The sequence below is a fragment of the Poecilia reticulata genome, unplaced genomic scaffold (genome assembly GCF_904066995.2).
Source record: "Poecilia reticulata unplaced genomic scaffold, P_reticulata-male-v2 Scaffold_50, whole genome shotgun sequence".
Taxonomy (NCBI): Eukaryota; Metazoa; Chordata; class Actinopteri; order Cyprinodontiformes; family Poeciliidae; genus Poecilia; species Poecilia reticulata.
In genome coordinates, this window is record NW_027675148.1 from 64,980 (window position 1) to 90,399 (window position 25,420).

Consider the following 25,420-nt stretch of genomic DNA (forward strand, 5'->3'; position numbering starts at 1 on the left):
CTCTCCAAAAACTCACCTTCCTTTTAGATTTGTCATTTCAACAAGGATTTTCTGTATTACACAAGGCCTGAGTAGCTCAAAGACTGACTTGATGTCTATAATGCGAGTTACTGCCATCCTAGTCAACCCTGGAATGATCAACAAGAAGTTCCAGAGCTTCCAGGGTTTTCATCTTTTTATTTCCCTGCTGCTCATTTCCTAATCTCTGACAGTGACAATATCACATGTACCTTCAGTGTGTAATGTGTTTAGGACTCCCTTGCAGAGAGTATTTATGTTCCCTCAATTTCTACTGAGTGTCCACTCAGTGTGGGTGGAGTTTGTCCAGGGGAACAGAAAAGGTACCTGTCAAAAGTTGTATGAACACCTGCTTTCAGGCAGCTTTCTAGTGAAGTAAAGAGAATAGTGAAAGAGTGGGTTTGCGTGATTGTTTAGGTGTGTGTGTGGTGTGTGCATGCATGTGTGGTGTGGTGTGTGTGTGGTGAAATATGTCTCATAGGTGCAAAGAAACAAATAGAATTGGACATTTTTTTAACCTTTTTACCCTTTAACTTGACTGCCGGGTCAAATTGACCCGAACAGTATCGATGTAACAAATAGACCCAGGGGGGGCTGCAAATGTGTAAAATGAACCATTTTCATTTTATACATAGAGTGCACCTATTAAGGCAAATAGAAATAGTTTCATGCAGAAAAAATACTTCTATTTTAAAAACATTTTAAATAGAAGAACAATCAATGAAGGAAAATATGATTATATTGTATATTGCATTTTCTAAGTAAAAGGGCATGCCAACTTATTTGAAAAGCTTTTATATAGACTGGTTAATATAATTTGAAACATCAGTTTCAGTCTAGTTTTGCTGTAAAGATAAACCTATCGAATACTTTTCTAATACTGTAAATTTCAGATTGCAAACAATTAATGAAAATCTACTAATAGTACACAACAGCACATCTTATTTTGGATTAAAAATGTATTAAAGTAAATTTCATTCACCCCACTCATTCTCTCTATACAGAAAAATACAAATCAATCCTGGAAGTTCATATTTTATATCTCCAATATGCAAATGTCAAGATCCAAATGATCACATTTAACAAATTCAAAAATTAAACAATTTTCCCACTTTATAGACAAGAAGCCCTCCAGTTTTCATCTTTTATATTAGCGGTTCTCAATGTGGGCGGTACAGCCCCCCCCCCCAGGGGGCGTTCAGAGGACGGCCGGGGGGCGCTGGCGGACATTTTTACAAAAGGGGGGCGCTGGGATGCCTTTAGGGGGCGTTTGGTCGAAGGTAAACTCTACACCTTAAATGCACTACAATGCCAATTTAGACTTTGAGCAACTTGGTAAAACTGTATTGTGTAACATTAAATCATGCTTGGCTGCAACTGTATCGATGGCAGCTCTTCTTCTATTCAGTGTTTGTTAGCTTCTGTTAGCTTCTTGGCGCAGCTCCGTTCTCCTGCTACTGGTAGCTAAAATCCTGATACCCTCACTTTGTATCCCTCTGAAAAATGAACCCATTTAAATAAAGAAATCCCTCCATGGGTGATACCACGATAGAGAGCGTTCATTTTATAGAGTTAACACGGAGTTGTAAGTGGTCCGGTATGAAACGGGGGTGATAGAACAACACAGCACTTTTAAATTTCAATAATCAGAATGCAGAAATGGTTTCCGTTGTTTTAAAAGGTTTATGTCGGTCTGCCTTTTCCCCATCGATACGCTTCCCGACCGCCCTGCACCTTAGGGGCTTAGAAAAAAAAAGACCGCACATTGTGCAAAACTCTGAAACAGGAGAAGCGGGACATAAAACGGAGCGACGAACTAGATGTGAATTATGGCATAAAAACAGAGAATCCGACGCTGAACAGTGAAAAATCAACACATGATGTGAAACACATGACGATTAGGCAGCGCAGCAGGTGATGAGTGAAAATTACTGAAATTATCAAATAAATGTAGCAACAGGAAAGAAACTAAAGTGGACATAGTAATAAACCAAGAGAGGATAATACTAATCAAAGGAAACTAAATGGAAATGAATGAAGAACAAAATGCAAGAATAAACTAAGAAACTAAAGTAAATACAGAGGAATAAACTGGTATGGCAAGACCTTTTGAGTAATAATTAATACAGAGGACTGTATGGCAAGAATAAACACACTATTTCCAGATAAAAGGTAAAATAATATTGTTGAAATGTAAGGGGTTTGTTTAGACCACATCTAGTACTGAGAATAAATATATCTTACAGACAATAACAGTAAAGAAGTTATCACTTATTTATGTTTTTAATTAGATTTGATATATTTATTTCTTCAATATTATTTTTCATGTCAGTGTTAATGTCATGAGGCTGATGACTCCATGACTTTCAATTTGACTCATTAGGATTTGATTAAGAACCAGATTTGTTCTTTGTCATTTCTGTCCAGTAAAACTATTAATCTATAAATCAATAGACAGGTCTATATAAAGATATAATCCATGTTTCTGTCTCATATTTGTATGGCATTAAAAGGACCTGGAAATGTTGGTTTTCATTGAAAGTTCTGGTTTGCGCAATAAATGCCATGTGGGTGAAATTTTATGGATGATACTCTGATGTCCCATTCTCCTGAAGGCAGCACAGAGCTGCACCACCAGAAACTGACAAACACTGAAGAGAAGAAGAGCTATGATTAATGTAGTTACAGTTCTATCCATGTTTTAATGTTGCAGAGCTCAGTCAGTCGTTTTGCAAATAGTTCAAAGTTTAAACTGGCATGTTGTACATTTTTTATCTGGTCATTTTGTGAAACATTTAACAACTATAAAATGGCACAAAATAAAAATATTTTTTCCACTCTGATTTGCTGCTGTTAGGCCTACCAATTTTAACTTGAATGTTCATTGCATTTTTCATAGACGCCTGTGAAAATAATTTCTATTCCCATGACTTTGTTCTCTGGGAAATTATTTTTGATGATAAATACAGAAACAAGCATAAAAATCAAAACATTTACAATGGCGATAGTAATATTAATGATAAAATAATAGTCAGTGCAAAGTATCCTACAAATTCTTTGGTGGGGGGCGGTGAGGGACCTGGAAAAAGGCTAGGGGGCGCTGGCCCAAAAAAGGTTGAGAAACACTGTTTTATATGAACCTCTACATAGGACATATATGGAAAATAGTTCTACGGCGTTTCACCTGTGTGACGCCTCATGTGCTGAGTTAAACCAATTTTTTGACTAAAACTTTTTCCACAGTTCACACATGAAAACGGCTTTTCATCTGTGTGAATCATCATGTGCCGAGTTAAAGCCGGTTTTAGACTAAAACTTTTTCCACAGGTCCCACATAAAAACGGCTTTTCACCTGTGTGAATCATCATGTGCTGTGTTAAACTAAGTTTGTGATTAAAACTTTTTCCACAGGTCCCACATAAAAACGGCTTTTCACCTGTGTGAATCATCATGTGCTGTGTTAAATGTAATTTGCGACTAAAACTTTTTCCACAGGTCCCACATGAAAATGGCTTTTCATCTGTGTGAATCATCATGTGCCGAGTTAAAGCCGGTTGTAGACTAAAACTTTTTCCACAGGTCACACAAGAAAATGGCTTTTCACCTGTGTGAATCATCATGTGCCGAGTTAAAGCCGGTTTTAGACTAAAACTTTTTCCACAGTTCACACATGAAAACGGCTTTTCATCTGTGTGAATCATCATGTGCCGAGTTAAAGCCGGTTTTAGACTAAAACTTTTTCCACAGGTCCCACATAAAAACGGCTTTTCACCAGTGTGAATCATCATGTGCTGTGTTAAATGTAATTTGCGACTAAAACTTTTTCCACAGTTCACACATGAAAACGGCTTTTCATCTGTGTGAATCATCATGTGCCGAGTTAAAGTCGGTTTTTGACTAAAACATTTTCCACAGGTCACACATGAAAACGGCTTTTCATCTGTGTGAATCATCATGTGCCGAGTTAAAGCTGGTTTTAGACTAAAACTTTTTCCACAGGTCCCACATGAAAACGGCTTTTCATCTGTGTGAATCATCATGTGCCGAGTTAAACCAATTTTTTGACTAAAACTTTTTCCACAGGTCCCACATGAAAACGGCTTTTCATCTGTGTGAATCATCATGTGCCGAGTTAAATTCGTTTTTCGACTAAAACTTTTTCCACAGGTCCCACATGAAAACGGCTTTTCATCTGTGTGAATCATCATGTGCCGTGTTAAACGAGGTTTGTGATAAAAAACTTTTCCACAGGTCACACATGAAAACGGCTTTTCACCTGTGTGAATCATCATGTGCAAAGTTAAACTAAGTTTGTGATAAAAACTTTTTCCACAGGTCACACAAGAAAATGGCTTTTCACCTGTGTGAATCATCATGTGCTGAGTTAAACTAAGTTTGTGATAAAAACCTTTTCCACAGGTCCCACATGAAAATGGCTTTTCACCTCTGTGAATCCTCTTATGAGCATCAAGAGAATATTTGCAAGCAAAAAGCTTTTTACAGGTCACACAGGAGAAAGGTTTTCTTCTATTCTGATTTTGCTTCTCAGCTTCAGCAGCTTCCTGGAAGATGACCTGCTCCTTGTTTGGTTCTGATTCAGTTTGGTTTGTTTGTTCATAAACAGGAACCACCATGCAGGTATCAGTCTCCTGTTTTAATTCAAGCTGTTCTTCACCCTGACTGGAGTAAACTTCTTTCTCTTCCACTTTTATTTGTTGATATTCTAGATCCTGCTGCTCTTCTTTTATATGTTGATCTTCTGGCTCTTCTTTTTCTTGTTTCACCTGCAGAGGTTCTACCTCGTCCTGGTCCAGATTGGATCTCCTCTCTTGGTTATACATCTCGTTCTCATAAACGTTATGTTGCAGGCAATCTGGAGAGGAAAACAGAAAAAAAGAGGAATTGTTAACGTTACTGAAGTAATTAACAGATGTTTGTTATCCTGTAGTAGTCAGCCCCGCCTACGCCTCACTACTCCTCTGGACTTGCTACTGCCCAGTTCTCTGTCTAACAGGTCCGGAAAATCCCCATAACTTGGAGATTACCCTAAAGATAGTTTATGGAGGATTATCTAGTCAAACTGGGAGCGGAAAGGACTCGTCTAGCTCTAACTACATCTCGTTCTCATAAACGTTATGTTGCAGGCAATCTGGAGAGGAAAACAGAAAAAAAGAGGAATTGTTAACGTTACTAAAGTAATTAACAGACTTTCATCATTTAAGACAGAAATCACCAAATAAACACATCTGAAAATTCAAGAGTGCAGACATTCAGCTGACATTTGGAAAATTACCAAATTAAATATTTCTGATTAATTTATTCACTCCAGGCATGATCGGTATTGTTTAAAAATTATTTTCTAGTATTATTTCTAATATTTTCTATGTTGGAGCAATTAACTTTTTATTTTTATTACTTTGAACTTTGAGTTCAGTTTCATGTTAATTGTTTATTTTATATTTTTTGTTTCTTTACTTAAAAAAAATCCTAACCCAAGAACCCAGAATCTTGACAGTTTGACCATTTTCTGTAAGTTTAGGGACTGGTACAGGACCAGCATGCACTGGGCTTTCACCAGACCTTTTCTATTTTACTGCTAAGAATAATGATAATGCTTAGCAACAGAGAAAATATGCAAACAAAAAAGAGACGCAAACAAATGAAATACAGCAAACAAGAAGAGATGACGGAAACAAAAAGCAAATAAAATGTAGCAAACAAAAAAAGAGACGCAAACAAAAGACCCTCCTGCTGTGCTGGACCAAAACAGCAGAAGATGCCTCAGCACCGCAGGATATTGTTGATCAGATCGACGGACTATTGACATGAGGGCTTGACACACAACGTGTCGCAAGTAAGATGGACATAATATTGTGTATATTTTGTAATTAGAATATTACTTTACTGTATTTATGTCCACCAGTGAAATATCAGCTAATGCTAGCTGGTATAGTGCTATAGTACTTGGTGTTCAGTCCCCGCTTTGAAAGCTAATTGAGATTTTTTTTTTTTAAGTTTCAGTTATTTTCTAACACTGACTTAGATATCTGATACAAGAGCCTATTATAGAAATGAAACAATATAATAAAAATAATAATATTACACGTTATAACATTCACCAGAAAAGTTTACACAGATGGCAATGGCTATTATTTACTTCACTTGGCACGCTGGCAAGCCAAACAGGAAACCGCCCATGTCCGTACACCTTTACGGAGTCCCGGCCACACAAACTTTGCCCCTACCAGTTTAACAGAAGCTTTGACGCCCGGGTGTGAAAGGGAATGAACTGCCTCAAAAACCCGCCGACGCCAACTAGAAGGGACCAAAGGCCGAGGTTTGCCAGTCGAGACATCGCAAAGAAGGGTTGTGCCACACTCATGAAAGGAGACCTCCTCTAAATGCAAACTGGATTCAGCTGCTTTAAAGGCCAGAATATCTGGGTCGGTCAGTTGGTCTGTGGCCATGGCGAGGTAGTCCACACCTAAATGCACAGAAGCAACCCTTGGTCTGGACAGACAGTCAGCCACCAGATTATTCTTGCCAGCTACATGCTGAATGTCAGTAGTGAACTCTGAAATGGCAGATAAATGCCGCTGTTGCCGAGCCGACCACGGTTCAGAAACTTTTGCCATAGCAAAAGTGAGAGGCTTGTGGTCAACAAAAGCAGTAAAGTCCCTGCCCTCCAACATGAAGCGGAAATGGCGTGTTGCCAGAAAAAGGGCAAGCAGTTCCCTGTCAAAGGTGCTATATTTTTTTTCAGCATCCCACAGTTTCCTGCTAAAAAAAGCGAGGGGTTGCCAGGCACCATCTACCCATTGCTCACAAACTGCCCCAACTGCATAATCAGAGGCGTCAGTTGTTATAGCCACAGGAGCAACTGGAGATGGATGGGCCAAAAGCGCAGCATTAGCCAAGGCCTTCTTGGCATCATCGAATGTCTGCACCCTCTCGGGGGTCCACTCAATCTGCTGGTCCCCTTTTTTGCCTCTAAGTGCCTCATACAAGGGGTGCATGAGGTGAGCTGCCCGTGGGATGAAACGGTTATAAAAGTTAATCATACCCAAAAACTCCTGCAGGGGCTTCACTGAGGGAGGGCGGGGAAAATCGGAAACTGCTTCAACCTTTGCAGGCAGGGGAACCGCCCCTTGAGAAGACACTTTGTGTCCCAGAAACTCAACAGCAGGCAGTCCAAATTGGCATTTAGCTGGGTTCACGATCAGGCCATGTTCACTGAGCCTAACAAACAGCTGCCGAAGGTGCACCATGTGTTCTTCCGCAGAGGGACTAGCCATCAATGTCGCCCAAATAGACGAACAAAAACGGCATACCCTGCAGGACCGAATCCATAAGCCGCTGGAAAGTCTGCGCTGTGCCTTTAAGACCGAAGGGCACCGTAAAAACTCAAAAAGACCAAAAGGCGTGATAACTGCAGTTTTGGGTACATCTAAAGGATGGACTGGAACCTGATGGTAGCCTCGCACCAAGTCCACCTTAGAGAACACAGTTGCTCCAGCCAGGCGGGCAGAAAAGTCCTGAATGTGAGGAATTGGGTACCTGTCATTACTGGTTGCGTTGTTAAGGCGCCGAAAATCCCCACAGGGTTGCCAACCCCCGTCTGCTTTGGGAACCATGTGCAACGGAGATGCCCATGGACTTTTGGAGCGCCGTACAATGCCAAGACGCTCCATGTTTGCAAACTCCTCCTTTGCTATCGCTAACTTAGCGGTGTCTAGGCGGCGCGCTCGCGCAAAAACCGGTGGACCGACAGTAGTTATACAATGCTCCACTCCATGCTTAGCCACGGTAGCAGAAAATGTGGGAACCGTTAAAGATGCGAACTCTGCTAACAGACGCTGATACTCATCACCTGTGGCAAGCATGTTGGCGAGAGGTCGTTGGCTGGGACCGCCAAGTTTACAGGGGTATGTATCAAAAGACACAGCATCTATTAAGCAGCTATTAGCAACATGCCCCAATAACCTAAAAGCACACAAAAAATCTGCACCCAAAATAGGTAAAGACACAGAAGCTATCACAAAGTCCCACTGAAACTGACGTCCGTTGAAACACACAGTCACCAACCTCGAGCCAAAAGTGCGAATCGGGGTGCCGTTAGCCGCGTCCAGTGGCGGTCCGTTACTTTTGCACAAAACGTCCGCTGCCGAAACTGGCATGATGCTCCGCTGTGCACCCGAGTCCACCAGGAAACGCCGTCCCGAGACCTCATCCATGATGAAAAGCAGCTTGTCCGAGCTGCCGGCACACACAGCTGCTAGCGAGCGCCGACTCTGTCGTTTCCCTGACGCACGAACGAACACGGAGGAATGCAGCGCTTCGCCTTCACTCCGAACCGGCGATGGTAGAAACAGAGAACGTCGTCCTTCCGTCGCTCTGTCACCGCAGCCACGGCGTCAAAAGGCTCCGACTCTCCATGTGTCACAACTGGTAGAAGTGCATTCACACTGTGGTGCCTGGAAGCCAACAAAATCCGGTCCGCTTCTTCAGCCAGGGAGCGATAATCCTTGGTCCGGATCAGCGGGGAGCTGCGAACAGGTGGGGGAAGCTGGCGCAGAAACAGATGTGTAAAAAGGAAAGAAACATCTCCCGAGCCAAGTAATGCCAGCATGTTCTCCATCAGCTCGGAGGGTTTGCGATCCCCCAAGCCATTCAGAGAGAGCAAGCGATCGGCCCGCTCCGCGTCTGACAGTTGGTAGAGCCGAAGCAGATTCTCCTTGAGAGCGCCGTATTTGTTAGCGGTTGGTGGGTTCCTCAGCAGACCCATCAGACGGCGTGTTGAAACGGAATCCAACGCAGCAACTACATGGAAGTACTTGGTCTCATCTGTTCCAGTTATCCCACAGAGATGGAACTGGGCTTCCACATGTTGGAACCATGGTTCTGGATCGTGTTGCCAGAACTCTGGGAGCTTGATAACGGCAGCAAAAACAGAAGCGGCGGTTGGAGCAACGGCCGCCTGGCAAGAAACTGGGTCCGAAACCACAGCTGGCGGAGAAGCGGCGGCAGCATCTGGTGAGATTCCGTTAAAAAACATGTCCAGATGTTCGGGGTCACCAATGTGGAAGTCAGCAGAAAAAGACGAAAAAGATTTGAGTCTTGTTTAATTCTCAATGTCTTCCAACATACAACCAAAAATGGAATGAACCACAACCGTTGGTCACTTCACACCTCACCTTCTCTCCTTCAAAATAAAAGCATACATTCTGGTGTGAAATATATACATTGTATCCGCCACAGCATAATATTATTCAGTATTAATCATTATTTATTTCTGTCTATATTTATATAAATATGTACTGATAAGACGAGAGCGGTCCATTAGGCGTCTGTCCTTTTATTATGTCTATGTGAGAAACGGCCCGGTCTACGGAAGACGGGTCCTTCGAAGGCCACGAATATGGACGACCAGAAGAGAGAAGCTGTAGCCTTCAGCTAGCTGCCTAGCCTCCATCTTGGCGTTATGTTGCTTAGCAACCGTGACAACGTGAAGCACAGAGTGCTAAGGAAAAAAACGGACTCGAAGGTAGTTTTTTACTCGTTTTTTCTGTATTATTCTTCACCTTTTGTGATAAAGGCTGTTCCATACTAAAAAAGAAATCTGTTTGATTCTAAAATGTTTAAACATGTATAGCAAGGAATGTAAGCAAATTATTCATTTTCAAATACTCTCTAGATCTCAGGAAGTAAGACATTACAGTTAAATAAAACTATTATGTTTTAATTCTTAGTTTAATTAGTCAAACCGATTTGCTCAGGAATAAATTAAATACTTTAGTGAACCAAAAATTTTTACAGGCTTAATATCTGTGTTCCGCCTCCACTCATAGGGGGAAACTAGCGGGAGTTTTTAAAACGATTTGCCGGGAGACGTGCGTTCTGTCTCGGTGTACCGAACCTGGAGCGCCCGGTCAGCTGACAGCTGGCGAGGGGAGCTGGCTGTTAATGCAGCGGGAGCAGACATCTCCGAAAACGTCTGAGCAATATTGCAATTAGGTGATTTATTGATGAACCGAGAAGATATCTGAGATCTATACATCAACATTCTCGCCGAAAAATATTGTAAAAAATCATTTTGTGTAATACAGCAAAAAAAAAAAAAAATTTGCTGCCATTGCTGCTTTTCTGAACACCCGTTTTAAAGGATGCAGACCCTAAATTTGGACACAGCTGTTTTTTTGTTCGACTCCCTCTAGTGGTCTGGAGCACTTCCGTTTTCAGCACTTTTTGTTTGCATCTTTTCTTTTGTTTGCTGCATTTCATTTGCGTCTCTTTTTGTTTGTTGCGTTTTATTTGCTATTTGTTTGCGTCTTCTTGTTTGCTGCATTACATTTGCTTTTTGTTTGCTACATTTTATTTGCTTTTTGTTTGCGTCATCTCTTCTTGTTTGCTGCATTACATTTCTTTGCATCTCTTTTTTGTTTGCTTGTTTTCTCTGTTGCTGCGCATTTGCACCCGTCGGCCACAGGTTCATATAAAGACCAGCTGTGCCTTTATGTGGAAGGATAAAAAGAAACTGTTCATTATAGAAACAATAAACAGTAGTTTCCAGGATGATTTTAGAAATACGGAGTTGTGTCTGCCTCGTTATTTTAACCTGTTGTATCCTGTTTACAGGAAAAAAATCTGCGTCTGTTACAGCGACACCAGCCATGTTGCGTGAAACATTTGCTTTACTAGCCTTTTGCTGAATTGTTCTTCATATTTCTCCTGTTTATGAAAGTAAGTCTCAGCAGTTAAAGGAGGAGAGCCCTAAGAAAGATAACTGGTTCCATTTTCTCTCTACATAAATAAGCCATTCTTACAGCGTAGTTGTGATGTTTGCGTTCTTTTATCTGATATATAAACATTTATAAAGGAGGGGAACGGTTACTAAAATGACCCTCATGCAGAAAGCTTCATACATTCAAACCTTAACCTGAATCCAAACGCTGGTGTTTCTTACCTATTCGGTATAAGATTATCTTGGGCTTCCGGGAGAAATCCAGCAGTCTGCGTTGATCATCCATCTCTTCCTCTTGATGATTTCTTTAAACTCTGTGAATGTTTCTTCAACAGCAGTCAAATGCTTGTTGATAAACTCGTTTATACAAACTCTCGAAAATTCAACAAAACAAACCATGCGCCATCTTGTTTCTCGTCTTCTTCTTCGTCTTTTTTCTGGCGGTTGGCAAACAACTTTAAGGTGCATTACCGCCACCTTCCAGGTTGGAGTATGGATAAGAAGCTCATAGCCTCCTCGTTCTTCTAAGAAAATTACAAATACTATCAAAAGCTATATTTCCTGATGAACTCTGAAACAATTCTCTTATAACCAACTTATTTTTATTACTACTAAGCTCACTAAGTAGTATCTTTCTTTCCCGTACATATTTGTTGGTTTGGACATACAGGATTAAATAGTACTCTTAACTTAATGAATAAACTTAATACAGGTTGTTGTATTTATTGTGGAAAGTTAGAAACAGTACAGCATATCTTTTTAGAAAAAAATTAATTGTTAATGCATGTCACCATGAGAAAAGCCTTCTGGGTTTTGCTTAAAAACTTTTTTAAAATATTAAAATCACACATTTTTGTCTCATGAAGTGAAAAATTTATTGGCAAAACAAACTTATTGTCAGAAATCTTTTCTTGCTATTCTATGTTTTTGTTTGTGACTCAAACTTTTGCTTGTGATTCTCACATGACATCATGGGCAGGGCCTAAAATTACAACAAAAAAATTTCTGGTGTGTGCAAATAGAAGTTTATGTTTGGCAAATAACATTTTAAGTTCACGAGACAATATTACTTATTTAATTAAAAAAACATTTTTTAAACAAAACTTTTTGTAAAAGAAAAAAATTGGGGGTACTCCGGGAGTATGGGGTACCGGGCCCTTTGATACGGGCTGTCAGGTCCCTGTATGACCGGTGTCAGAGTCTGGTCCGCATTGCCGGCAGTAAGTCGGGCTCGTTTCCGGTGAGAGTTGGACTCCGCCAAGGCTGCCCTTTGTCACCGATTCTGTTCATTACTTTTATGGACAGAATTTCTAGGCGCAGCCAAGGTGTTGAGGGGATCCGTTTTGGGATCCGATTCTTACATGACATCATGGGCAGGGCCTAAAATTACAACAAAAAGATTTCTGGTGTGTGCAAATAGAAGTTTATGTTTGGCAAATAACATTTTAAGTTCACGAGACAAAATTACTTATTTAATTAAAAAAACATTTTTTAAACAAAACTTTTTGTAAAAGAAAAAAAGAAATAATTACAATTCCAAAAGTTTTGATTACAAATTTATTATGCTTAACTTAGGTTTTTTTTTTATTGAATATTTGGGGAAAATATTTAATTGCATCCTCACCAGACCCTAAACGTACTTAAAGTCTGGATCGACTTTTTTTCCTCCTTCATTAATGACACACTTTTATTACATACATTATATCTATCAAGGTAATTCAGGGTGACTTATTTTTTATTCTAAATTAATTCTTAATGAATTTAAGTGTTATTCTCCTTCAAGATACATTTGCCTAACGCTGGAATAAATGCAATGTACATTATACCCAAAAAATGAGTTGTTGCTAGGGAAACAAAGAGTGAAGTAGAGGCCAATTGAGGTTGAGCAACTAAAGCCTTTCCTCTGCCTACATCTCCCAGAATGCTGTTCTGAATCTGAATTCAGTGAAATTATTGAACATTCTAATATATTTCTATTGATATTTATACTATCGATTCTCCTACTCTGTGTGACGTATAAAAGCCTGGACAAAGCCACAAGAGATGAAACACAGTTTTGTAAACCAAAAAAGCTAAGTGAACATTTTCCAATAAAGATGGCTGCCTGGTTTCATTATTTCATACATGCTTTTATCCAAGATCAAGTGTTTGAGAACTTGATCTTGTTAAACAAACATGTGATGGCCCCACCTGACAGCCTGCGGCGACGTATCGAAGTAGATGTTTCTGTTGTACTGGGCATCCGACACATAGATGGTAGCCAGGTCAAAATCCTGAAAACGCACAGAGCAGCTGTTAAAAAACAAAACTATTTTCTCACTCGTCTGCCTCAACCTCAAAAGACAGAAGCAGTTTCTAAAAACACATAAAGACAGTCTGTTTGAAATTCAATTTCCTGCTTGGCTAGAACCGTCACCTGTAGATCTTGAGAGGAAGAACACCATATTAAACCCCCCCACAGTATCATGTACAATGCTGTCTGCATGAAACACTCCACACACTTCTGACCAATCACACAATACTTCACATAGACCTGAACCTGGTGTGGACTTGATTTTCATCTCGTAACTACGTCAATGAGAGCAGACTGCGACTGTTTGGACATAAAACCCGAGCATCTTCTCTGAGACCGTGCCGATTTCCTCCTGACTATGGACTAATATCAGCCGATATTAGTCATATTGTTCCGATAAACAAAACTGGGCCAATATTAACCATCAATATTTATTTCCTTCTTGTTGCCATTTGTTTCTGGAGGGGGAGTGAACAAAGTTGGTCATGTGACAGCAGGGGCGCAAAAAGTGGGTATGCAGTGCATGCAACGCATAGGGGCGCAACACCAGAGGGGGCGTCAAAATCCCGTCTGGATGGGGCGGTGCGCCGATGATGTTTTCCCATACACTTCAGCGCACCTTACGCTCCTTCACCTCGCGCACATAACGAGGTAAATGTAGTGAGTTTTACCTTTCACATGTCGTCGTCTGGGGGGAGGAGGACACGAGCGTATGTTTTCTACATTCCTTCACCCTGACCTGACATACCTTCCTTCGGGGGGGGGAGGGAGGGGGAGCGATTTATGTTTTCGCATCCACCTGAGTAATGTGTAGTTGCGCCACTGTGTGACAGTGATCAGTGATTGTGAGGAGTTTAACTGAAGCAAATAAGGAGTGATGAAGTCAGCAGCAATATGGTTGTTTTTCCCCCAAAGTTTCAAAAGCAACAGCAACCTTAATATCAGCCCAAACTTGTACATCGGTCCATCCCTGGCTAGAATGACCCAATCAAAGTCCACACTTTATTCCAACTGTGCCAAGATTTGAAATCTGACATTGACAGGCAAATTTCCAACCAATCTGAATGAGCTCGAGCTACTGTCCATTGAACAGCAGACATTTTATTCAGACTATATATTGTGTGAAATATAGATATTTATAAAATCATGTTGCATTTTCTAAATTTATTTATTGTATTTTTTAAAGGTTTTGTTGGCTCTAGTGGCCTTCATTTTAAAGAAGCTTGACAGGAAAGAGGAGGAAGACATGCGGCAAATGTCACCAGGCTGGGAATTGAACCTGCGACCACCGGCATGAGGACTACAGCCTCGGCTGTCTGCAAGAATACAAACATGTTTCTGCTATGCACATGACAGATAAAGGTTGAAATTAAATATTTTAGTCTCTGGAAAGCTTTCAGAGACGTACCTTTAAGGACAAATTAACCAAAAGATGCTCTAATAAGGATTTATCTCAGGGTACCTGAATCCAAATGCCCTCCAAACTGCTCAAATTTATCTTTGTTAAACATTCTGAAAATAATGAGCAGTTCATTTCCCCGTTATCTCCTACTTTATGTTGTTAAAATCCAGCTGGTTTGTGGCTGTAATGAGACATGAAAGGTTCTGGGTGTGTAAATATTTCTGGACCAACAGCATCTTCTGATCTTCATCCTCTGACTGTAGTGAAACAGAAGAAGCTGCTCTCCACAGCACAAAACGACAGATGTTCTCAAAAAATCATCACAGAAACAGAAAATTACTTTAGTTATCTACTGACACACCTCACCGGCTAACTGAGAATAATATTATGTGATGAAGTTATGAGGCTGGCAATTAAAGATGTTATATTCAGGAATGCAAAGAAGGAAAACAATCTCACTTTAACACTTTCTGTAACATGTAATGTAAACAAAAAGGGAAAAGATGCACGATAATCCATCATGAAACATAATATTTAAATGGATTGGATTAAATAAAAATTCACATTTAAAACTTTGATCATTTTCGAGAGAGGTTTCAACGCGACATAGTTAAAGGATTTATTACAATTATTTTTGATAAAATCAGCTGAAAGTTTCTGATCCAGACTCTTCATCAGCCGTTTCTCTGCTTTATGGAGCTGAAAGGACAAGAGTCCAGGAGTTTACTGCTGTGCTCTGGCATAAAACGCTGCAGAAACACATGATGCAAGTACAGGAGGACCAGCTGTGAGTGGGTTTGCGTGTGTGTGTGTGTTCATGGTCTCACCTCTTGGGTTTTTGCAGGACTCCCTCCGTTCGGGATTCCTTTTCCTGCAGACGCGTCAGGAATGTTTTCTTTTTTCTCACTGGTTCCGACATCTCCAAAAAATCTCCCACACAACTTTTCCTAAACTTCTCCTCGGATTCAGGAAACTTCAATAAAACTTTTTAAGCTTTATGTGTCGAAGGATTTGCCTTATCTCAGCTGAAAGACCAAAACTCATTAATGATCCTGCTGACAGCGTGATTACAGCGCGTCCATGTCCCTTGAGAAACATCAGATGTTTTCCTTTCCGGCGCACATGAAGATAATTAGAACGTCCATCCCCATTTCAGCCTTCCTGTGATCTGCTCCAAGCTGCCAGCAGCAACCACTGCTGGTGCTGCATTCAAAGACCAACGGAAATCTGGTTTACAAACAACGTATCTTAAATTCCCTGGTAAATTATTGACAAAAAAGGAGGGAAACTAACGTATTTGTATTCGGTATGCAACACAAAACATTGATCTATTCATAAGTATTACACATTGTTTCATTCATCACTGCATGCAGTACGTTTTTATTGTGAAATGTGTTTTGCCCACATTCCATTGACACCCTAAAGGCAACACCAGGCGTCATGTGATTCACAGCAACAGGATAACGGAAACAGTTTTTAAAAATTCTGAAATTTACAGTAAACATTTGTAAATGTTTTTGCAACTTTGGTAAACATTAAATAAACATGTTCTTGTTCTTATTTCCTTATTTCTTATTTATAAACTCTGTGAATGTTTCTTCAACAGCAGTCAAATGCTTGTTGATAACTCGTTTAGACAAACTCTCGAAAATTCCACTAAACAAACCATGCACCATCTTGTTTTTCTCCTATCTTCTTCTCTTTAATGGCGGTGAGAAGCATAGACATAAATACGTAGACGCCTCATGGAGCGAGAAGGACCCCGTGCAGCAAACAGAAAGGGGGGAAGGGACCACTGTAGGTCTCGTACCTTATTTGGAAATGGTATGAGACTGCCATTGCAATCCGGAAGTGAAGGGGGCGCTATTTCCTATACTTCCGTTTTTATTTTCTTTTGAAATCTGAAATATATTTTCACCTTTAGGAAGGAGTTTCACTCTCAGAATGTATTTGAATTTCACTCCTTTATTTACTTCAGCGCAGCTCAGAGTTTATAGCAAATTCTGTAGCTTTCTGTGAACTTCTAAATCTGACCCTTAGTCTCATCTTTTCGGACTTGCTACTGCCTCTAGTGTCGGGCAGGTGGTAACACAACTGGAGCTGCTGTTCCTCTGTCAGCTCAGCTTCACCATGTCGTTATTTAGCTGTAAAGACGCTGAGTGCTGAAAATACATGCTGAAAATGTATGTTGTTTCTGAAGGAATCAGATGTATATTTTCTATTTCACTTTTGCATCATTTCTTTTATCCTTGGCTTTAGCCTGTGAACCAGGACGTCTCAGAAGTCATTGGAGTTCTCCCAGTTTGACCAGCAAACTGAAGTCCTGTCTGTGGCCAGAATTCCCAGTGTAATATACATTAATTTGTTTTATTGCACTTTTATTCTTTCACGTTTTGTGTATTTTTAGGAGAAATATCTCAATATGAAGAACTAATGTATCAAGACAGCTAATGTAATGAAATAAAAATAAACTTTTAGAATGTATTTCCACTCTGCTGTCCATAGCAAAGTTTACTTTTATACTGTAATATTTTTGCAGGACAAAAGTAAGAAAAATATGTAGCTAATGTTTGATAATGTCTGATTTATCAAAGTTTATTGTTGTTACAATAAAATGTCAAAAATAAAAGGAAAAAAATATTTTTTTCTTTTCTTCAAATGTTAAATGCACATTAAATTATGGATTCATGTCAATATATTCTTGAATAAAATGCTGTAAAAGTGTGTGTCTGTTCATCAGTGTCAATATAAAAACTATCAGAATAATTTAGATCAAATAAAAACATTGTGCTCTTTATTCAGAAATTCCCCAAAACAAATAATCACATTAAAAGTCAAACTCTGTGTTTAGTCATTTATTTGATTACCAAATATATTACCTTGTGTGAGAAAATGTGTCAAATATTAACTTAAAATACTTTGCAGAATAGCACTTTGTGAAGTTCGGTCCATTCACTTGTATTAGCTTACGTCAAAGGATATGCAACTGATAAATGACTTTGTAAGAACATAATAAAATTCATATCTATATGTTTATAGATTAAATTAGTTTAAACTTTAAAAAAGATAGTTATCTTTAATAGAAAACAGCCACGGCAGAAAATAGAAAAATTATACCACCAAGACAAGCGAAACTCCAAATTATTGGAGACAATAATCACACATAATTTGAACAATTAACAATCAATGAAGGAAAATATATTTATATCGTATATTGCATTTTCTAAGTAAAAGGGCATGCCAACTTATTTGAAAAGCTTTTATAAAGACTGGTTAATATAATTTGAAACAAATAGCATCAGTTTCAGTCTAGTTTTGCTGTAAAGACAAAATTATCAAAGACTTAATACTGTAAATTTCAGATTACAAAACAATTAATGAAAGTCTACTAAAAGTACACAACAGCATATCTTATTTTGGATTAAAAATGTATTAAAGTAGAATTGTATAAGGCACAAATAAACATCAAATCGGAAGACATAAATCAATTCCTTAGAAATTTAAATACACCAAAATTTTCAGAGGAAGACAAGGAAAACTTGGATCTAGAAATTACGAAAGAAGAGCTAGGGCAAGCCATTAATGATATGAAATCAGGGAAAAGAGCGGGACCAGATGGCGCTCCCAATAGATTTATACAAGACGTTTAAAGATAGACTTTTGACCCCACTATTAAGATATGTTTCAAGAAGTTTCCCATTCAAACTATCTCCCCCCCTCAATGGTTATTCTTTTGCCAAAGCCAGGTAGATCTCCAAACAAATGAGAGAATTTTAGGCCCATTAGTTTACTACATTCAGATCTAAAAATAATCTCCAAGCTGCTAGCACGACGTTTACAAATGGTGCTCCCAAAATCAATTGATCGAGATCAAAATTGATTCATTTCGGGGAGGCAGGGTTTTCATAACGCAAGGCGAGTACTAAACATAATTCATTATAATAAAGGTACCTCAGATTCTGCTCTTTTATCACTAGATGCCGAAAAGGCATTTGATAGGGTTCACTGGGAATATCTTTTTCAAGTTATGGAAAAATTTGACTGTCGTAATAATTTTGTAAAATGGGTGAAAATATTATACAACAATCCCTCAGCTGAAATAATAACTAACAAGAATATACCTAGATCAATAAAGATCAATAGGGACTGCAGACAGGGTTGCCCATTGTCGCCTTTACTATTCACTCTGGCAATAGAGCCATTTGCTATTGCTATTCGCTCACACCCACATCTTAGTGGAATCACTGTCGGACCTACAGAACATAGGATTTCCTTGTTCGCGGACGATGTGGTCCTTTTCATATCAAAATAGTGGGATATCTGGATACAAGATAAACAGAACCAAATCTTCAATTATTTTATTAAATGCAAATGAAAAAATTAGCCCAACATCAAGTGTATTACAGTTTAAGATGGTAAATGAATTTAAATATTTGGGGATACACATCTCGTCAGATCTGGAATGGGTAGCTAGGACCAACTACAATCACATATTAAATAAATTAAATTAAGTAGACAATTCATTTGAAAGATGGATGTCTCTACCAATGTCTATGATTGGGAGAATAAATACAATAAAAATGAATATACTGCCCAAGTTACTTTACATATTTCAGAATGTTGCTCTTCCTCCTCCTCCTGAATTCTTCTCCCAAATAAAGAAGAAGATGTTACGTTTTTTGTGGAACAACAGAAAATCCAGACTTCGTTTGTCTTTACTATATCTTCCTTATGACCGTGGAGGCTTAAACTGCCTGAATTTTCACTTGTATTACTATGCTGTGCAGTTGAGATCTATGATGTTTTATTACAGTGACGGCATTTCACCTGTGTGACGCCTCATGTGCTGAGTTAAATACCGTTTTTGACTAAAACATTTTCCACAGTTCACACATGGAAACGGCTTTTCATCTGTGTGAATCATCATGTGCCGAGTTAAATTCCCTTTTTGACTAAAAGTTTGTCCACAGTTCACACATGAAAATGGCTTTTCACCTGTGTGAATCATCATGTGCTTAGTTAAACTAAGTTTGTGACTAAAACTTTTTCCACAGGTACCACATGAAAATGGCTTTTCACCTGTGTGAATCATCATGTGCTTAGTTAAACTAAGTTTGTGAATAAAACTTTTTCCACAGTTCCCACATGAAAACGGCTTTTCACCTGTGTGAATCATCATGTGCTTAGTTAAACTAAGTTGGTGAATAAAACTTTTTCCACAGTTCCTACATGAAAACGGCTTTTCACCTGTGTGAATCATCATGTGCTTAGTTAAACTAAGTTGGTGAATAAAACTTTTTCCACAGTTCCTACATGAAAACGGCTTTTCACCTGTGTGAATCATCATGTGCTGAGTTAAACCAATTTTTTGACTAAAACTTTTTCCACAGTTCACACATGAAAATGGCTTTTCACCTGTGTGAATCATCATGTGCTGAGTTAAAGTCGGTTTTTGACTAAAACTTTTTCCACAGTTCCTACATGAAAACGGCTTTTCACCTGTGTGAATCATCATGTGCTTAGTTAAATTCCCTTTTTGACTAAAGGTTTGTCCACAGTTCACACATGAAAATGGCTTTTCACCTGTGTGAATCATCATGTGCTTAGTTAAACTAAGTTTGTGACTAAAACTTTTTCCACAGTTCACACATGAAAATGGCTTTTCACCTGTGTGAATTGCCATGTGCTGAGTTAAAGTCGGTTTTCGACTAAAACGTTTTCCACAGGTCACACATGAAAACGGCTTTTCACCTGTGTGAATCATCATGTGCCGAGTTAAACCAATTTTTTGACTAAAACTTTTTCCACAGGTCACACATGAAAATGGCTTTTCACCTGTGTGAATCATCATGTGCTTAGTTAAACTAAGTTTGTGACTAAAACTTTTTCCACAGGTCCCACATGAAAATGGCTTTTCACCTGTGTGAATCATCATGTGCTGTGTTAAACTCCCTTTTTGACTAAAAGTTTGTCCACAGGTCCCACATGAAAATGGCTTTTCACCTGTGTGGATCATCATGTGCCGAGTTAAACTAAGTTTGTGACTAAAACTTTTTCCACAGGTCCCACATGAAAATGGCTTTTCACCTGTGTGAATCATCATGTGCTGTGTTAAACTCCCTTTTTGACTAAAAGTTTGTCCACAGGTCCCACATGAAAATGGCTTTTCACCTGTGTGAATCATCATGTGCTTAGTTAAACTAAGTTTGTGACTAAAACTTTTTCCACAGGTCACACATGAAAATGGCTTTTCACCTGTGTGAATCATCATGTGCTGAGTTAAACCAATTTTTTGACTAAAACTTTTTCCACAGGTCACACATGAAAATGGCTTTTCACCTGTGTGAATCATCATGTGCCGAGTTAAACCATTTTTTTGACTAAAACTTTTTCCACAGGTCACACATGAAAACGGCTTTTCACCTGTGTGAATCCTCTTATGAGCATCAGGAGAATATTTGAAAGCAAAACGCTTTTTACAGGTCACACAGGAGAAAGGTTTTCTTCTTTTCTTCTTCTCAGCTTCAGCAGCTTCCTGGAAGATGACCTGCTCCTTGTTTGGTTCTGATTCAGTTTGGTTTTTTTGCTCATAAACAGGAACCACCATGCAGGTATCAGTCTCCTGTTTTAATTCAAGCTGTTCTTCACCCTGACTGGAGTAAACTTCTTTCTCTTCCACTTTTATTTGTTGATATTCTAGATTCTGCTGCTCTTCTTTTATATGTTGATCTTCTGGCTCTTCTTTTTCTTGTTTCACCTGCAGAGGTTCTACCTCGTCCTGGTCCATATTGGATCTCCTCTCTTGGTTATACATCTCGTTCTCATAAACGTTATGTTGCAGGCAATCTGGAGAGGAAAACAGGAAAAAAGAGGAATTGTTAACGTTACTGAATAACAGACTTTCATCATTAAAGACAGAAATCACAGAATAAACACATCTGAAAATTCAAGAATGCAGACATTCAGCTGACATTTGGAAAATTACCAAATTAAATATTTTTGATTAATTTATTCACTGTATGAATGATTGTTATTGTTTAAAAATTATTTTCTAGTATTATTTCTAACATTTTCTATGTTGGAGCTATTACAAACAAAAAAAGAGACGTAAACAAAAGACCCTCCTGCTGTGCTCGACCAAAACAACAGAAGATGCCTCAGCACCGCAGGATATTGTTGATCAGATCGACGGACTATTGACATGAGGGCTTGACAGACAACGTTTCGCAAGTCAGATGGACATATCGTGTATATTTTGTGATTAGAATATTATTTATGTCCACCAGTGAAATATAAGCTAATGCTAGCTGGTATAGTGCTATAGTACTTGGTGTTCAGTCCCCGCTCTGAAAGCTAACCAAGATTATTTTTTAAAAAGTTTCAGTTATTTTCTAACACTGACTTAGATATCTGATACAAGAGCCTATTATAGAAATGAAACAATATTATAAAAATAATAATATTACACGTTATAACATTCACCTGAAAGCTTTACACAGATGGCAATGGCTATTATGAACTTCACTCTGTCAAAGTAAGATACCTCCCAAATATCCCGTTTTTGTTTTGAAGGTTTCCTATGTGTGTGTGTGTGTGTGTGTGTGTGTGTGTGTGTGTGTGTATGTGTGTGTGTGTGTGTTTGTGCGTGCGCGCTAAACATGTATAGCTTAATATTATTCAGTATTAATCATTATTTATTTCTGTCTATATTTATATAAATATGTATTGATAAGACTAGAGCGGTCCATTAGGCGTCTGTCCTTTTATTATGTCTATGTGAGAAACGGCCCGGTCTACGGAAGACGGGTCCTTCGAAGGCCACGAATATGGACGACCAGAAGAGAGAAGCTGTAGCCTTCAGCTAGCTGCCTAGCCTCCATCTTGGCGTTATGTTGCTTAGCAACCGTGACAACGTGAAGCACAGAGTGCTAAGGAAAAAATCATCATGTGCTCGAAGCTAGTTTTCTACTCTTTTTTTCTGCATTATTCTTCCCCTTTTGTGATAAAGGCTGTTCCGTGTTTAAACATTTATAGCAAGGAATGTAAGCAAATTATTCATTTTCAAATACTCTAGATCTCAGGAAGTAAGACCTTACAGTTAAATAAAACTATTATGTTTGAAGGCTTAACTTTAATCAGTCAAACCCATTTGCTCAGAAATAAATTAAATACTTTATTAAACCAAAAATTTTTACAGGCTTAATATCTGTGTTCCGCCTCCACTCATAGGGGGAAACTAGCGGGAGTTTTTAAAACGATTTGCCGGGAGACGTGCGTTCTCTCTCGGTGTACCGAACATGGAGCGCCCGGTCAGCTGACAGCTGGCGAGGGGAGCTGGCTGTTAATGCAGCGGGAACAGACATCTCCGAAAACGTCGGAGCAATATTGCAATTAAGTGATTTATTGATGAACCGAGCAGATATTTGAGATCTATACATCAACATTACTGGTTTTCTGAACACCCGTTTTAAAGGATGCAGACCCTAAATTTGAGCTCAGCTGTTTTTTGTTAGACTCCCTCTAGTGGTCTGGAGCACTTCCGTTTTCAGCACTTTCTTTTTGCATCTTTTCTGTTTGCTGCATTTCATTAGCTTTTTGTTTGCATCTCTTTTTGGCTTGTTGCATTTTATTTGCGTCTCTTTATTGTTTGCTGCATTTCATTTGTTTGCGTCTCTTTTTTTGTTTGAATGTTTTCTCTGTTGCTGCGCTTTTGCACCCGTCGGCCACCGTAAGTTGTGTCTTTATATGGAAGGATAAAAAGAAACTGTTCATTATAGAAACAAACCTGTTGACAAATGACAGAAAAATAACATTGACACAATGTCTAATAAACAGAACAGATTCCAGGAGGATTTTAGAAATACGGAGTTGTGTCTGCCTCGTTATTTTAACCTGTTGTATCCTGTTTACAGGAAAAATCTGCGTCTGTTACATCGACACCAGCCCTGTTGCGTGAAACATTTGCTTTACTAGCCTTTTGCTGAATTGTTCTTCATATTTCTCCTGTTTATGAAAGTAAGTCTCAGCAGTTAAAGGAGGAGAGCCCTAAGAAAGATAACTGGTTCTATTTTCTCTCTACATAAATAAGCCATTCTCACAGCGTAGTTGTGATGTTTGCGTTCTTTTATCTGACATAAAAACATTTATACAGGAGGGGAACGGTTACTAAAATGACCCTCATGCAGAAAGCTTCATACATTCAAACCTTAACCTGAATCCAAACGCTGGCGTTTCTTACCTATTCGGTATAAGATTATCTTGGGCTTCCGGGAGAAATCCAGCAGTCTGCGTTGATAAACTCTGTGAATGTTTCTTCAGCAGCAGTCAAATGCTTGTTGATAAACTCGTTTAGACAAACTCGAAAATTCCACTAAACAAACCATGCACCATCTTGTTTTTCTCCTATCTTCTTCTCTTTAATGGCGGTGAGAAGCATAGACATAAATACGTAGACGCCTCATGGAGCGAGAAGGACCCCGTGCAGCAAACAGAAAGGGGGAAAAGGGACCACTGTAGGTCTCATACCTTATTAGGAAATGGTATGAGACTGCCATTGCAATCCGGAAGTGAAGGGGGCACGTTTTGTGTATTTTTAGGTGAAATATATTTTTATATATAATATATATTATATTAATATATATTTATATTAATAGTTAGAAGTTATGTTAATTCACATTAAGATATGTTTTACTGAAAAGGAATGTATTATGTCGAATGTCCGGGTCAATCTGACCCAGTAAGTTGTTGTGGAAGGAATTCCTAGCAAGTGTCTTTTCATTATGTCGGAGCCGAAATATTATTGAGTTGTTATTGCAGAAGATTTTGGTGTGTCTCTTTTCCTTCCATTGTGCGTTGCACGCAAATGGAGCGAAAACAGAACATGGAAAGGATGTCTGTTTGGACAGATAAGAACTAACAATTTGACTAATGGTCCTCTGAAGGAGCAGATTTAACTTCCACGAGGTCAAACCCAGAATTCTCGGAACTTCCAATACACACTCAATGTAAAACAGAGCCAGAAGCAAGATTCAGAATGCCATTGGTCAGACAGTTTCCAATACACAATAGCAGACTGAAACGGTATAAATGCTCGAAGCCAGAAGCAAAAGACGAGACATTTTGGATTCTGAGATGATGAAAATGAGATGATGAACATGTAATGTGTGATGCCGCAGATGTGCATTAAATGTCTTCCTGGTTGTCGGTGAGCCGGAGAGAATGGAGTTTGTGTATCGTCTCTTAATTCATGAGTTTAGCACCTTTGAATTCCTCCATAGTATCAAGACAGCTAATGTAATGAAATAAAAATAATTAACTGTTAGAATTTATTTCCACTCTGCTGTCCATAGCAAAGTTAACTTTTATACTGTAATATTTTTGCAGGACAAAAGTAAGAAAAATATGTAGCTAATGTTTGACAATGTCTGATTTATCAAAGTTTATTGTTGTTACAATAAAATGTCAAAAAATAAAAGAAAATTATTATTTTTTTCTTGTCTTCTTCAAATGTTAAATGCACGTTAAATTATGGATTCATGTCAATATATTCTTGAATAAAATGCTGTAAAAGTGTGTGTGTTCATCAGTGTCAATATAAAAACTATCAGAATAATTTCTATCAAATTGTGCCCTTTATTCAGAAATCCCCCAAAACAACTAAATAATCACATTAAAAATAATAAACTCTGTGTTTAGTCATTTGATTACCAAATATATTAGCGTGTGTGAGAAAATGTGTCAAATATTAACTTAACCCTCCTATTATGTTTGTTTCTGAGGTACAGCAATAATGTTCGTGGGTCAATTTGACCCGGAGAGTGTTTAGTCATGCAATAGCGTCAGAAACCTAAAACATCCTCCAAAACTTTTTTGTATCTGATTATTAATTCCAATACTAACCATTTCAATCAATATTTGTGCAATGATGTTTTTTTTATTTCTCACAAATAAAGGATCAATGACGACA

At 38.6% G+C, this 25,420-nt stretch overlaps 2 pseudogenes across 2 annotated transcripts; both read right to left on the reverse strand.

The window, feature by feature from the left end:
• Nucleotides 1-739: 739 nt before the first annotated feature.
• LOC145550446 (uncharacterized) lies at nucleotides 740-17,020 on the reverse strand (annotated as a pseudogene). Its single transcript, XR_014086344.1, has 4 exons — nucleotides 15,282-17,020; nucleotides 12,950-13,032; nucleotides 10,982-11,283; nucleotides 740-4,891 (listed from the first exon to the last, which is right to left on the reverse strand). The product of XR_014086344.1 is annotated as an uncharacterized LOC145550446 (transcript).
• Nucleotides 17,021-17,294: 274 nt separating this feature from the next.
• Nucleotides 17,295-24,079, reverse strand: LOC145550445 (uncharacterized; annotated as a pseudogene). The gene is made up of 2 exons (XR_014086343.1): nucleotides 23,693-24,079; nucleotides 17,295-21,300 (listed from the first exon to the last, which is right to left on the reverse strand). The product of XR_014086343.1 is annotated as an uncharacterized LOC145550445 (transcript).
• Between the last annotated feature and the right edge of the window lie 1,341 nt (nucleotides 24,080-25,420).